The sequence below is a fragment of the Crocuta crocuta genome, unplaced genomic scaffold (genome assembly GCF_008692635.1).
Source record: "Crocuta crocuta isolate KB4526 unplaced genomic scaffold, BGI_CrCroc_1.0 scaffold216, whole genome shotgun sequence".
NCBI lineage: Eukaryota > Metazoa > Chordata > Mammalia > Carnivora > Hyaenidae > Crocuta > Crocuta crocuta.
Window position 1 is genome coordinate 6,047,361 of NW_027531504.1, and position 16,414 is coordinate 6,063,774.

General features: G+C 38.7%; 1 long non-coding RNA gene across 1 annotated transcript; it reads left to right on the top strand.

Moving 5' to 3' along the window:
* Positions 1-8,395: 8,395 nt before the first annotated feature.
* Positions 8,396-11,495, top strand: LOC144238467 (uncharacterized). Its single transcript, XR_013337131.1, has 3 exons — positions 8,396-8,452; positions 10,195-10,329; positions 11,418-11,495. It is a non-coding gene; the product is annotated as an uncharacterized LOC144238467 (long non-coding RNA).
* The last annotated feature ends 4,919 nt before the right edge of the window (positions 11,496-16,414 follow it).

Genomic DNA, 16,414 nt, shown 5'->3' on the forward strand with positions numbered 1-16,414 from the left:
AAAAATATTGGAACCAGTTTGCACACTCTAATCCCAACGTACATTTTCCCCTTTCCAACCCTTAATGGGTTGAGACAGAGGTCTAGATCTGAGAACACAACATATGAGCAATAATAAGAATAGTAATAGTCATAATCATAATCGTGGCAATGAGCATGGGCTTTGGGGTTAGATGTATGTGGCAATAGGCTGGAGCAACAAGAAACTGGGCTATGTGTCTCCAGTCTAGTAGGCTAAGTTCAGGCTTCTTGACTGGGTGGCTGGGTTCCAAAAGCAGCAAGAGTAAAGACAAATCCCAATGCATACACACTTTTCAAGTCTTCTCTAGTATCATGTTTGCTAATGACTCATTTGATCAAAGCAAGTCATGTGAACAAACCTAGATTCAAGGGGTAGAAAAACAGAACTTCTACTTTCCTTGGAAGAAGTTGCAAAAATACTGCAGCCATTATTGCAGGTGATCACAAGGGCAACACCTGAAGTCTAAATTATGACTTCTCTTTGTCTCTCTCTCTCTCTCTCTCTCTCTCTGCCTGTCTTCACCCCCTGTTCTATTTTTATCAATCATGTATTAATAGAATTTGAGAATTGTAAGTACATAAGATGATAACATTATTAGTCTGTTAACCACCAATCCCGCCTCTCAAGAGTGTTCATGAAAATTTGCAAGGCGTGGGGGGGTCTCCTTTCTCCTGGTTTTGGTCCAGATATTCTTATATTTTCACTTGGAATTCTGTGTCATCCTCTGATTCCTTTCTACACTCTGTGTTCGTCCAGCCTGGATTGGTCATGTCCTTTTATTTCAGGTCTCAAGTATGATACCACACAACTGCACACAAAGTTTAGACACTATGAAATCTGTATTTATATTGCTTTAGTGATTTATTTTCTTGTTTGGTATTCCATAGGATCCTACTTTCTGAACTATCTGGAGATGGGAATTCTTCTTGTGCTTCCTGGAATGTCTGTGAATATCTCCTAGAAATTGATATTTATGATAATGGTGGAAGTAATTTAATGGAATTCCCCAATTTATAGGCTAAGTACTGCTTTAAATGCTTTCCCCTTTTAATACTTGATCCTTCTTCATAATAAGGTGTTTTACAGCTATATGGCATTTGGAATTAACAGCTCTCCATTTGTGGTCTTATCCATGAGTTTCACTGTTAAATATTTCATGAAGACTGCCATGTGGATTATACTGCCCAATAAGTTTGTATCAAAATGGAACTTGGTGACTTTGAAGGTTTTGGAACACCTTCCCTGCTCTGGCCCCTTTCCAACTTCATCTCCTATCAGTCACCCCCTTGTTTACTAAACTTCTGTTTGTCTTCATGGCCTTCATAGCCTTTGTTCCCTGTGACTGAAAGCTCTTGCCCCAACTCTGCACAATGGGTTTCTTATCTTTAAGGTCTCAGTTTAAATGTCACTTCCTAGAAGAGATCTTTCTTTTTTCTTTTTGTTTTATATAGCTTTACTGAAAAAAATTACATTCTCTAAAATTTGCCCATTTAAAGTGTACAATTAAATGGTTTTCAGTATATTTACAGAGTTTTGCAACCATTACCATAACCTAATGTTAGAACATTTTTGTCACTTTGGGGCACCTCAGTGCCTTAGTCGGTTGGGTGTCTGACTTTGGCTCAGGTCATGGTCTCACGTTTCATGAGTTCGAGTCCTGTGTCAGGTTCTGTGCTGGCAGCTCAGAGCCTGGAGGCTGATTTATATTCTGTGTCTCCCTCTTTCTCTGCCCTCCCTGCCCTACCCTGCTTGTCCCCTGTTCTCTCTGTCTCAAAAATGAATACTACATGGCAATGAGAAACAATGAAATCTGGCCATGTGTAGCAACATGGATGGACCTTGAGGGGGTTATGCTGAGCGAAATAAGTCAGGCAGAGAAGGACAAATATCATATGTTTCCACGTATAGGAGGATTAGGAGGAACTTGATGGACGAACAAGGGGGAGAAGAAGGGGGGAAATGGTAGGGGAGAGGGAGAGAGGCAAACCATGAGAGACTCTTGAATGCTGACAAAAACTGAGGACTGATGGATGTGGGGGAGAGAGGGAGATGGGCATGGAGGAGGACACTTGTAGGGATGAGCACTGAGTGTTATGTGGAAACTAATTTGACAATAAACTATTTGTAAAAAAAAAAAAATGAATAAACATTTAAACAAATTTTAAAAACAAGAACATTTTTGTCATCTTGAAAAGAAACCTTGTACCAATTAGCATTCACTCACCATTCAACACTCTTCACCTTTAACCCTAAGCGACCACTAATCTACCTTCTGCCTCTATAGGTTTGTCTATTCTGCACATTTCATGTAAATGAAAGCATATAATATGTGGTCTTTTGTAGGACTGGCTTTTGTCACTTAGCATTAGGCTTTCAGGTTTTGTCTATGTTGTAGCATGTATCAGTACTTCATTCCTTTTTATGGCCACGTAACATTCCATGGAATGGATATACCACCTTTCATTTCTCCATTCCTGAGTTGGTGAATATTTGTGTTGTTTCCTTTTGGAGGGCTACTATGAATAATGCTACTGCAAACATTCACAAACTAGTTTTTGTGTCAGTATATGGTAACTCAATTTTTAAATTTTTAAGGAACTTCGGACTGTTTTCCAAAAGAAGCCTCTTCTGATCATTTATTTTAGGAAAGCTTATCCTTTTCTTTTCATTATTCTAGTGATGACTTTATTGCTTCTTAGCACTAATCATTAATAAAATGTTCATTTACTGGGTCTATGTAACTGTGTAATGTGAGGTCCGTGATGGGAGGAACCACTTATATCTCATTCACTGCTTTATCCTTAGTGTGGTATTTAATAATACTAATACTTAGTGCTTAATAAAATGTTTGTTGAGCAATTGAATAGTGAAAGAACTAGACTCTGGGAAATATTTGTGTCAGGCTATTGGGAACAGTAGTGGGGGAGGCTAGATCAGCTGGGATTCTAAGATAGCCAGCCATAAAAAAATCTAACCAAAAATTTTGTAGCAGTTAGAATGAATATATATATTCACTAATAAGTAAATATGACATATTATTTTCATCTCTCCACTCAGCTATCCTTGGCTTGCTTTCCTTTGAGGTTGTTCCCCTGGTGGCTACAAGTGACACTGGCTATGTGCTCCTTTTTATGTCTAGCATGAAAAATTTTAAAACTCTTTTTTCATGAATAAAGTATATATCCTTCCTTTGAGTCTCTTTAGACCAAAAGGCCCACCCCTGAATTAAAAACAGCTGCCAAGGAAATGCTATGCAACTATGGGCTTAGATACTCAACATCTACCCCTGTAAATGAGGATGGACTCGGTGAAGGGTGAAGAGCTGCATGAACAGAAATTTGTTTGAAAGGAAGGAAGGGATAGAGAATGGATGCTGGGTAGGCAACCAACAGTGGAGCAGATAGAACTTGATTCAGATCAGCAATCTCTAAGGGTCTGATCCAGTAGGAGGGGACATGGCAGCAGCTGAATTTCTAAAGACGTGATGATATTTATTTATTAGAGGGAGGGAGGGAGAAGTACCTAGACCAGGGACTGGCAAAGTTTTTCCAGAAAGGGCCAGATAGTAAATATTTTAGGTTTTGCAGGCTATACAGCCTTTGTGGCAACTACCCACCTCTGCTATGGTAACATGAAAGCAGCCATACCCAACACGTAAGCATGTGGGCATGGTAATGTTCCAGTAACATTTTATTTACAAAAATAAGCAGCAGGCCAAATTTGGCCTATAGGTTGAAGTTCGCCTATTTCTGACCTAAACTGTGGATAGTATCACATAATTATCTTCGTTATTGAAAAAAGCAGCTTAGAATCCGTGTTTTCCTAAAGTTGGATCAGCATTTTCATTCTTACATATACTCTTACACATGGATACTAGTTGATTCTCTTCTAAGTTTGAAGATTTATATCATAACCACCTAATATTTAGTGAGTTCTTATTAAGCATCAGGCTCATTTTCATTTCATTCTTTCTCTAACTGCTCTCTTGCTGCTTTTAAGATTTTGTTTATCATTGGCTTTTAACAGTTTGACTGTAATGTGTGTAGGTGTGGAATCTCTTTAAGCTTTGAATTGCTGAGCTTCTTGGATGTGTACATTAATGTTTTCCAAAAACCTTGGGAAGTTTAGGCCATTATTTCATTAGATATTTGTTTTCTACCCACTTCTGTATTCCTGGTACTCCTGCCTAATGTATGTTGTTGTTTTTAATGGGATCCCCTAGGACTCTGAAATTCTCTGTTTCTCTTCACTCTTTTTCCTTTCTGTTCTGCAGACTGGATAATCCCTACTGAGCTATCTTCAAGTTCACCGATTCTTTTGCCAACTCATGTAAGTTGTTGAGCCAGTCTAGTGAAGTTTTCATTTCCATAATTATACTTTTTAATTTCAGAATATCCACTTAGATTTTTAAAATTTCTTTTTGTTGATATTCCCTATCTGATGACTGCGCCTGGGTGGCTCAGTGGGTTAAGCATCTGAATCCAGCTCAGGTCATGATCTCACAGTCAATGAGTTGGAGCCCCACATCAGGCTCTGTGCTGACAGCTCAGAGCCTGGAGCCTGCTTTGGATTCTATGTCCTCCCTCTCTCTCTACCCTTTCCCCACTCATGCCCTGTCTTGCGCTGTCACTCAAAAATAAACAAATGTTAAAAAAATTTTTTAAATACAAAGAAATAAAAAAAGGAATGAAATACTGATATATGCTACACCATGAATGAACCTTGAGAACATTATGCTAAATAAAAGAAATCAGTCTCAAAGACCACATATTGTATGATTCCATTTGTATGAAATGTCCAGAATAGGCAAATCTATATAGACAGAAAGTAGATTAGTGGTTACCAGGGGGACTAGGGGAGGACAGAATGGGGAGTTACTGCTGATGGATGCGCATGTGGTTTTCTTTTGAGGGTGATGAAAATGTCATCTAATTATTTTTTAAATTTAAGTCTACTTATTTATCTTTGAGACAGAGAGAGAGGGGAGAGCAGGGAGGTGGGGAGGAGCAGAGAGAGAGGGGAAGAGAGAGAATCCCAAGCAGGCTCCCATGAACTGTGAGATCATGACCTGAGCCAAAACCAAGAATCATATGTTTTACTGACTCAGCCACCCTAGTGCCCCTGAACTGTACATTTTAAATAGTAAATAGTATGACATGTGAATTATATTTTGATAAAGCTGTCATATATATAAAGAAACTCAAAATATTAGTATATAATTTGCTGTCCTATATTGCATCATTAAAGTAAATGTCATGATTTCCCTTTTACCTATGACAAAACTGGACCTAAATCTGGTATTTGTTGTTTGTGTCTTCCTCTCTCTCTGCCCTTGCCTACTCATGATCTATCTCTGTCTCTCTCTCTCAAAAATAAATAAGCATTTTTTAAAAATAAGTAAATAAAAGCTATAAATAAAAAAATAATAGTGGTTGATGCAAAAATTGGGCCAAATGATTTTTGAGATCTCCTTTAGGACTAATTTACAAGTAATTTTACAGAATTATAAATCAACAAAGTTAAAATTGAAATGAAAGTACATCCCACATGTTTATTTTCTGGGTAGAAGCCAGAATATTTAGTGCCTTGGTCAGACTTTAATATTGCTCAAGAGTTAAGCTTATACTGGGAAATTGTCCCCTTGATTTTTTTAAGTTTATTTATTTATTTTAAGAGAAAGAGAGAGAGCATGGGGCAGGGGCAGAGAGAGAGGGAGAGAGAGAGAGAATCCCACGCAGCCTCAGCACTCACAGCACAAGCTGGAGTCAGGTCTTAAACTTGAATTCACAAACCATGAGATCATGACCTGAGCCAAAATCAAGAGTCAGACACTTAACCAACTGAGCCACCTAGGCACCCCCACCTTTCAATTAGTTGTTACATAAAATTAAATGTCTAAGATGAGAATTATATTCATAAAACAAGAGGTGATTTCCCTCCACTTGCTGCTCTGGAGTAGTTGCCTTCCTCATCCTCTTCCTGTCTTCTTTGCTAACGGTAACTAAGCAAATGAATGTAACACCATCTGCTGATGGTATTTTGGGAACTTCAGAGAAGCCCAAAACACAAACCTCATGGCTGAGTCCTGCCCCTGTGCAATTTCATCCTGGGCACCAGAGACCATTCCTTGGAAGAGGATACGGAACTGAAGCCTCTGAAAGAGAAAAGGCAAAAAGAAAAGAAAACAAAAAGCTGTCTTCAAAAATATTGCATTATTTAATTGTTAATGATCTTTTTTTAAAAAATAAAGTTTATTTTTGAGAGAGAGAGAACAGGGGAGGGGCGTGACAGTGGGGGGACAGAGGATCCTAAGCGGGCTCTGCACTGACAGCAGAGAGCTTGATGCGGGACTTGAATTCATGAACCATGAGATCATGACCTGAGCCAAAGTCCAACACTTAACTGGCTGAGCCATCCAGGTGCCCCCATTAACAATCTTTTAAACCAATCCTTCTTTTGTGTATCTGTCATCCCACCAAAGGAGTGTCTTAATAAGAAAGTTCAGCAGCCCATACTAGCAGATGAGGAAACAGAGGTTGAGGGAATAAAAGGGGATGTAGGCTGGGACCCTTGCTGCCAGGATCCAGTGTGTAGGGAAACACCATGCCTGTGGGAAGAGAGCTCCCACTGCAGCGCATGGCTGGACCATTAAGGTCTTCCTGAGGCTTCTCTAAGGAGTGAGAAGAGCTGAAGCCTGGACTGCCCAGAGTGAGTGAAAGGATAGGCTGTTTGGGAAAGGAATGCGCTCCAGGTGTCCGAGGCATGAAACTTCTATTTCTGCTTTTTTCACTAGGTTGGTGGCTTTGCTCCTCCTGCCCTTCTGTAGGACTTCAGGCTTATTAGGTCAAAACACTCCTTTTATACTCTGAACTATTCTTATTCTTTTATTAGGTGGTGAACTACCATATTGAAATTTTCATTAAGCTTCAGGTATTCTATTAACCAACCTCCCTCAACCTCTGTTTCCTCATCTGGGAAATGGGACTCATAATACCTATGGATGGAATTGTGAGGACTTAATAAAAACCAGCACTTCCAGAGAACTTACCAGGTGCCTGGCTCTGTTGAAAGTGCTTTACATAAAAATTCATTTAGTCGTTACAACAGTTCTGTGAAGTAGAGGCTGTTGTTATCACCATTTTTAAGACAAGGAAATTAAACCACAGAGAGGTTAAGGAATACATCCAAGTTCACACAATTAGGAAACAGAAGAGCAAGGTTCATTCAATACCATTAACCATCTGGCTCTACAATGTTTGTAACCATTAAGTAACACTGCCTACTAAATGCAAATATTTAAGGCTTGGCACATAGTAGACTCCCAGTAAATATTATCTATCAAAATAATGAGTGTTACAAGACCGAAAATAAAGACAGCACCTCAGTCTGGGCATCCCTCAATGCCTAACCATGCCTGAAAAGTGTCTTGCCAGAAATTACCCAATATGTATTTGTTAACTTGAATCCATTTTGTCAGGGCAGTACTGACTTTTTTTTTTTTTTTAGTTTATTTTTTGTTGAGACAGGGGCAGGGAGAGGCAGAGAGAGAGAAAGAGAAAGAAGGTGAGAGAGAATCCCAAGCAGACTCCACACAGGGCAGTTCTGAGTTTAAGCCCCTTCTCTGTGCCAGGTGCTGTGCTGAGAAGAGAGAAGATACAAAGATTATTTAGATATGAACATGTAGCATCATGTTACTGATCCAGAAAAGCTAATAAAATGCTAGGCTGCATTAATAGACATATAAAGTATAGGGAAGATAAAATTTACACCTCCTTGTTCTTCATCACCCAAATCCCATCTTTCAAATCTATATAATTCATGAATCCACACACACATATCCCCCATCTCTCTCATCCCTGCCCCAATCCAAGCTGCCATCTTCTCTCTGACCTCTTAACTGGTTGCTAGCACTCACTTTGGTTCCTTAACAATCTATTTGATCATTGCCACCTCTTTGCTCTGATATTAAACCCTTCTATGACTTCTTGCTCCCAAGATAACCTTCATGGTACAGCGTAGGAAGCTCTGTCCATCTGGCCCCTTCCTGCCAATCATCCTAGTCTCATCTATACCACTCTGGACTCTAGCTACACTGGCTTTCTTTCAGGCCTTGAATGCATTATGCCCACTACCTTCCTCATGGCCTTTTGTATGTATTGTTGCAACCATTTAGAACACATTCCTGGGCAAATGTCTACCCCAGTAGACAGTAATTCTTAAAAATTATTAGAAAAGCATTTTGTATAGTATAGAAAATATTTTAGAAATAGGAATATGTAGAATATTCAAAGTAAAAGTCTCCTCTTCCTCAGTCTCACTTTGCACAATTACCTTCATTAATAGCTTATTGTGTATGCCTGTCAGATCAAGGATCAGAAATTCAGATGATGTAAGAGTGAGCCTACCAGTGGGAACTTCGATGAACTGGAAGGTATGTCTCCCCTAAAGAAGACAGTCTTTACTCAGGTAGAGAAGACTGTTGCCACATGGGAATGTGGGCCTGGGCCTGCTGTATTTTATTATTATTTTTTAAGCCATGAACTCAGATTTTTTTAAATGAAATATCCTGACATTTCAAAGTTGGCAATTAATTCAAACTCTGACAGGACTAAACCAAATACTCTTAAGCTACCAGTGTGTAACCTCTGTGCTAAACTTCACTGATTCATAGATAATTACTTTATGTGTATATGAGTGTGGTCATGGGCTGTATTTTGTGTGCAGGGCCACTGCATACGGCTGTGCAGGTGCACTGTACAACCAGCCCCAGAGGTACCAACTATAAAGAGCTGTGCTGTCCCCGTATGGCATCCACTAGACCCCTGTGGTTATGGAACCCTTGAACCATGGTGTAGGAATAAAATACATACCAGATTTCAAAGACTTAGTACAAAAATGAGAATATAAAATATCTTATTGATAATGTTTCTATTGGTTACATGTTGAAATGTTAATATATGGATATATTTAGTTATAAAATGTTATTTAAATTAATTTTGCCTGCTTTTACTTTTTTTTTTTTTTTAGAAAAAGAGACCATGAATAAGGGAGAAGGGCATAGGGAGAGAGAGAGAATCCCAAGCAGGCTCCCCACTATCAGCACAGAGCCCAACATGAGGCTCAAAATCAAGAGTTGGACGTTCAACCAACTGAGCCACCCAGGCTGATTTTACTTTTCAATGCTACTAGAAAATTTAAAATTACTGATGTAGCTTGTATTTATGGCTCACATTGTATTTATATTGGACACACTATTGTGTGGAAAGTACCTCCAGGTCTCTATTTTATACAATTTACAAAACCATCCACGGTGGCCATGTATCCTACACATACTGCCAGTTATAAAGAAGTAGTGCTTAGCTCTGAAAGGTTAGGAAAGTAAAGAGTGGGTAGAGAAACTGTGACAGCAAGCCTGTATATGCTACTTTCCTGATACTCAGGAGTCAGAGTTTCCTTGCCTAAAAAATCAGTATACTGAATGGGATAGATTTTTCAGTTCAGCTTACCTCAGCTGGCAGCCTTCAGGAAGCAAGGGAGTGTAACTCGTAACCCAACAAAAGTCCTTGCAGGCTTGGAACAGTTGACTTAATTAGGATGCTTTATCTGCAGCAAGCCTTTTAAAAATATGTTCTGCAAATCTGCAGATGTTCATTGAGCTTTAAAAGTTGTTCATCATTACTTTCCTATCCTTGTCATTTATAAAATCTCTCCAGCTTTAATAAGTTTCCCAGTAATAGTGAGACTTGTAAAACTTCTAAGCACTTGACAGCCATTAATGACTTTTCTCATCATCAAGGGAGTCAGTTGTTGTCAGCTCTATTTTACAAGAGAGACTGTCTCAAAAGCTAGAATTAGAATTCAGGAGTACCTGCAAATTGACCCAGAATTTTTGCTGTCTAAAGTGAATCTGACTTTCCTTATAAGACGTGACTGCATTAATTACCAACAATCTCTCCCCGTTTCTCTTCCTTCCCTCAAGAAGCCCTAGCTGCACACGAATTTGCAGCATAAAAACCTCAAAGCCACTCCTGACTTTAATGGAGCCAGACTGAAGCTTTTGAAAGTAGGTCTCAAATTTCTTTCCATTTGTCATGCAAACATCTAAGATTTCTACTTGAATTACGAGCATAAGAATTCTGTGTAGGAAATGACAGTCCTTTCTCTTGCCTCCAGGTAAACAAGTTCATTACAGTGGAGATTTCTGGGCACTTTGCCATCACCTTGGTCTACAAATGGCATCCCCAAAGCCTAAAGCTATCTCTGGCACCTGTGGAATGCAAGCTTTTCCATCAATGCTTACCTGAGGAGGTAAGTCCAGAGGTTTCTTTAATCATCTTCATGGCTTCACCTCCGTGCAGACTAGAGGAGGAGCAATGCTAACTGATTTTAGATTTTTAAATATTTTTTAATGTTTATTTTGAGAGAGAGCAAGAGCAAATGGGGGAGGGGGAGAGAGAGGATCTGAAGTAGGCTCTGTGCTGACAGCAGAGAGCCTGACACAGGGCTCAATCTCACAGAGAGATTGACACAGAGCTCAGTCTCAGCAGAAGTCAAATGTTCAACTGACTGAGCCACCCAGATACCCTTGATTTTAGATTCTTGCAGCATTTTCCTTGCTACAGTAAGGATGCTGGAATCTTGGCTAATTAAAAAGCCTTCAAGGGCTGTTACTGGACATTACCTGTGAAGTAACTAGAATAAGGAGAGCTTAGAAGGGAAAGGTAGACTTAGGAGAAAAATGATCACCTGGTTTCTTCTAAGGTCATGATTCCTACACTTTGGAGAATTATCTTCTGTCTCCTACTTGGGTGAATTGTTTGCATTTATATAATCATGATTTCTTAAAATAGTGTGGGGTTCATATATTGTTTTTTACTAAAGCAAAATTAAATTCATTTAAAGTCACTATTTTTCAGCATAAGTAACATTCTAAAGGCACTTGTAGATGGGCATTGCAAAAACTATGGCTCAGAAGAATGTCTCTTAATAATCACTTGACACTTGCACTAACTCTCTATTGAGGGATATTAGACTAAAACTTTTGTCAAGAGATGAGACATTAAAACGTCAGTATCTCTAATTTTGTGTAGTCAAATAATGGGAAAGCTTGACTAATTCTGATCAAACTTTTGAAGATTTTAAAATTTTGAGTGTATTTATAGGAATGATACACATATTACAAAACATGTATGAACCTTTAATAAAAGATCTTTAGTATTAGGGATGGGCATCAAAACTGTGTTACTCTTACTTATAGCGTAGAAATATCATGCTTATTTCACATATGCTGAAGTTGTATAATTTTTGACATAAATAGTGCCTTTACATGAAGCTATCTTGCCTCCTTTGTTTTTAATGACCATGTCATTTGAAAAGAGCTTAATACTCTCTCTCAGCCATTCCCCGCTGTCAACCCCTTCTCCAGAGAAGCTATGGAGTTATTCAAGGCCTATAAAGTGAAGTGCAAACATATGAAATCCACAACACAGGACAAAGACCTAAGTGTGAAACAGTAACTATTTTGATATTGCAGGCAAAGGTAACTTTTAGTTTTCATTTTATTGTAGAGTTATTTTCCTCTTCCAACATAGGCTGGATTTGTTACAAAGAGCTGAAGAGTCAAGCAATTGCACACAAATGGGCCCATTTATATAGTTACTGGAAGGAGCATAGGATGACTTTTGTTTTTTCTTGGTGTTTAACTTTCCTTAACATCTTAGCCACTTCTAAGTGTACAGTTCAGTGGCGTAAGTTCACAGTTCACAATGTTATACAGCCATTACCACCATTCATTCCCAGAACGTGTTCATTTTGTAAAATTGAAGCTTTATACCTAGTAAACAACAGTTCTCCATACCTCCGTCTCCCAGCCTCTGGCAACCCCCATTCTACTTCCTGTCTCTATGAATTTGACTATTCTAGGTACCTGACATAAGTGGAATCATACAGTATTTGTCCTGTTGTAACTGGCTAATTTCACTTAGCATAATGTCCTTAAAGTCCATCCATGTTGTATAAGCTGTCAGAATTTTCTTCATTTTTAAAACCGAATAATACCTCATTATACCACATTTCATTTATCTGTTCATTTGTTGATGGACACTTGGATTGCTTCCATATTTTAGCTATTGTGAATAATGCTGCTATGAACATGGGCATATAAATATCTCTTTGAGACCCTACCTTCAATCCTTTGAGATTTGTTTCTAGAAGTATAACTGCTGGATCATATGGTAACTCCATTTTTAATTTTTTGAGGAACCACCATACTGTTTTCAATAGCAGCTGTGCCATGTGGTATTCCCATTTACAGTGCACAAGGATTCCAGTTCTCTATATCCTTAAGAATACTTATCATTTTCTGCATTAAAAAAAAAATAGTAGCCATCTAGGGTGCCTGATGGCTCAGTCGGTTAAGCATTCAACTTCAGCTCAGGTGATAATCTCTCAGTCTGTGAGTTAGAGCCCCACCTCAGGTTCTGCGCTGATAGCTCAGAGCCTGGAGCCTGATTCAGATTGTCTCTCTCTCTCTGCCCCTCCCCAGCTCATGACTCTGTCTCTGGCTCTGTCTCTCTCAAAAAGTAAATAAACATTAAAAAAATCTTTAATAAAAATAAAATAGTAGCCATCCTATTGGCTGTGAGGTGATATATTTAACTTTTTAAAAATTAACTTTATTGAAGTGTGATTTATTTAACAACTTTATAAAATGCATCCATTTTAAGTGTATATGCTTTGATGAATTTTAACAATATTGAGTGGTTCATGAAATTGTGAATCTAGGAATCCTTGTTTCTTAAGGAGGCATAAATGGCTTTTGGGCAGGATAATTCTTAGTTGTTCAAGACCATTACAGAATATATCCCTGACCCCCACAAACAAAATCAGTTAAAAGGCCCATGCACATTTGTGAATGCCCCCAAGGTACTACTTGGGTAGTACAATATTGGGTACAATATTTTATATTGTAATTATTCCTGGGGAAATATTTGGGTATATGTGTAGGGAAATCAATCATAAGATTATTCTAGTGATCTAGCCAAGATATTATGAACTGAACTAAGCTAGCAAGAATAGAACATAGATGAGAGCTCCAAATTAACTAAGAGGCAGAATTCATAAGACAGTATTTTGGCTTACGTGTTGAGATGGAAAATCACTCACCAAGTAAGAGCAGGTAGAATGAACAAAGAGGGCCAAGTAAACCAACACTTGAGGGTCAGGTAGAGAAGTAGCAGGAGAACCATGTCACTGTGGTGGACATATTAAGAGCCATATCTTTCCCCTCCCTCTTGTATGACAGACTCTGTACTGCAGGGTTTGGAAAGCTAAAAACTGTATTTCCAGACTCTCTTGCAGGTGCATTTCTAGATACATATTAAGCCTATTAATTCGATGTATTCATATGGGATTTGGAAGATGGAAATGAGAAACCATTTTCTTGCTTTGGCAAACAAGATCATGGAGAAGTTGGGTTTTCTCAGCAGCACTGCATTATCTAATCACTAGCATCATAGATTATGAGACACAATTGTGGCAGCTTCCTGGTTCTAACCTCACAGCTTTAGTGGACTGTTCCAGAGCCCCACAGCTCCAGTGGCACTTCCTTGACCACACTTGCATGATCCAGGCAGAGGCAGCAGCTCCCCTGGTCAGTCAGTTAGTATTCTGGGAACAGCTAGAGGCTGCCACTTCCCCTCTTTTGGTGATTTTATAATCAGATACTTACAAAAGGGCTAAAGAGTTTTCTGTTTCCTGTGATTGATAATAACATACAAAATAAAATGAGTTTCAAATGAGGGAGTGGTTATAGGATGAGCCTTCCAGAGAAGCCAAGCAAATGAAAAATAAAAAGCATCCATTAGGTTTGTCTTAGCAGGATCAACAGTGACTTCAGCAAGAACGATTTCAGGGTACAGGTCCAAGTGGGAAACTTCTTATAGCAAGCTGAAGAACAGATACCTGAAAATATAGAAACTCTTATGTTATTATTGGCATTTGCCCATGCTTTGGATTTGTGTAGTATGAGAAAAGAGTAGTGGGTGTCCGAAACCTATGTTTTAGGCCCTTGCTCCAAGCGTTCTAGACCAGTTAACTTCTTTTTTTTTTTTTTAATAGTTTATTGTCAAATTAGTTTCCACATAACACTCAGTGCTCATCCTCACAAGTGTCCTCCTCCATGCCCATCCCCCCCTCCCCCCACATCCATCAGTCCTCAGTTTTTGTCAGCATTCAAGAGTCTCTCATGGTTTGCCTCTCTCCCTTTCCCCCACCATTTCCGCCCTTCTTCTCCCCCTTGTTCCTCTGTCAAGTTCCTCCTAATCCTCCTATACGTGCAAACATATGATATTTGTCCTTCTCTGCCTGACTTATTTCGCTCAGCATAACACCCTCAAGGTCCATCCATGTTGCTACACATGGCCAGATTTCATTGTTTCTCATTGCCATGTAGTATTCCATGGTATAGATAAACCACATCTTCTTGATCCATTCATCTGGTGATGGACACTACACTGTTGGTGGGCATGTAGACCAGTTAACTTCTTATGAGTCAAACCACTTTCATGCTCGCTCTGCACTGGGGCAGCTTTCTGATCTCTAGATGGCAGTGACAATAGTCCAGATTCTTCTTCTTCCTCATTGTGGCAGACTTAGCAGTATCCTTGCACTTTGGTTCTGGGGTTGTTCTGGAAGGGAACAATCTGACAAGCTTGCACTGAAGTGACATGATTTCTTGTATGTGGAGCCCAAGTCTAATTTCCCCTATTTGTTCTGCTAGATCCTTTTGGAGTGTCTCCCTCACCCCATAATTCCCGTGCCTCCACTACTCAATGCCACGTGAGAAGGCCCTTGCTGGTTTCTGTCTGAGTTGGAGGAAGGCAAATCCACACCCTCTGGCCCAGGCCTCTTTAGCTTCTCTAGCCTGGAGTTGGATGATCTTTAGCTCTTAAGTAGCCAAGAGAATTTGGTACTATTAAACTGGTGATCGTTTATTAGTTTCTTAATATAAAACAATATTTAGAAATGATGCTCTTTATAATATTTATAAATTGATTGAAGTATGCTTACCATCATCATTTTCCAATATAAAAAAATGCACGGTCTTTGGTTTCTAGGGAAAGTAATATCACAAAATCCCTTTGATATTCATAGAATATGGTTAAGTATGGGAGGAAAATTGGATGATGAAATAGTATGATCAAAAGTGGAATCAAATAACATTATCAAAAGTGGAATCCAACAACACAAATAAAAATATATTCTTTTTTTAAAAAAGGAAAATATATTCTTATTATGTATTTTAAAAGACTAGAAGGATGTATGCCTAATTTTGGGGGGCTGAATGCATTACTTTTGAAATAAGAAAAAACTGTTTTTGAAATGTGTGAAATTCCCACAAAGATGAAACATTATGAGCAATATTATGAAGGAAAATCAATAGGAAAAAAATGTTATTGCAGTTCTGAAGGTTTGACACCATAATTTATACTCATTTCTTTCATTAAACCTACACTTTCCAAAGACTTAGAATGAGGACACCTTCTTCCCAAGTCATGGAAAGGCTTCTTGTGTTTCTTTCTGAATAGACTGATATATTTATCTCTCGCATTTACAAATAGCATTAAATAATGAACAGAGTCCCTTTTTGTAACTTCTCTAAATAACTCCTACAATCAGCAATTTTCCCAGACATCCCCTCTTTCCAAAATAAATGTTCAAGGTCGTGCAAGCAAAAATAATGAATCATCTTCTCAACTGTGGCAACTTGCCTCTTTTTCAAATCTTTCTGAAAGATGGGTTCTTTTGTTTTTTAGATGTTTCGTATGCTCTTTGGACAGTATTCCCAAAGGAGAATTTTAAGGCATGACTTTTCAAAGATTTATTTTTTTGTTGTTTAATTTCTTCCCAATAACTTGAGTTTTCACATGAGTAGTTGATGAGCTAACTCTAGCATATCAAAACACCAAATTGTTAACAAGTGTACTGTTGAGTTTCTTACATTTTTTTCTTAAATAGTTTGTCAAGTTGGTTTCCATATAACACCCAGTGCTCATCACCACAAGTGCCCTCCTCTATGCCCATCACCTCTCTTCCCCTCACCTCCACCCCCATCAGCCCTCAGTGTGTTATCAGCATTCAAGAGTCTCTCATGGTTTGCCTCCCTCCCTCTCCCCAACTATTTCTCCCCTTCTTCTCCCCATGGTCCTCAGTTAAGTTCCTCCTAATCCACCTATACGTGCAAACATATGGTATCTGTCCTTCTCTGCCTGACTTNAGTGGACATCCGTGTAATATTTCTGATTTCAGGGGGAAGCTCTCAGTTTTTCCCCATTGAGAATGATGTTAGCTGAGAGCTTCGCATAGACGGCTTTTATGATGTTTAAGTAAGTTC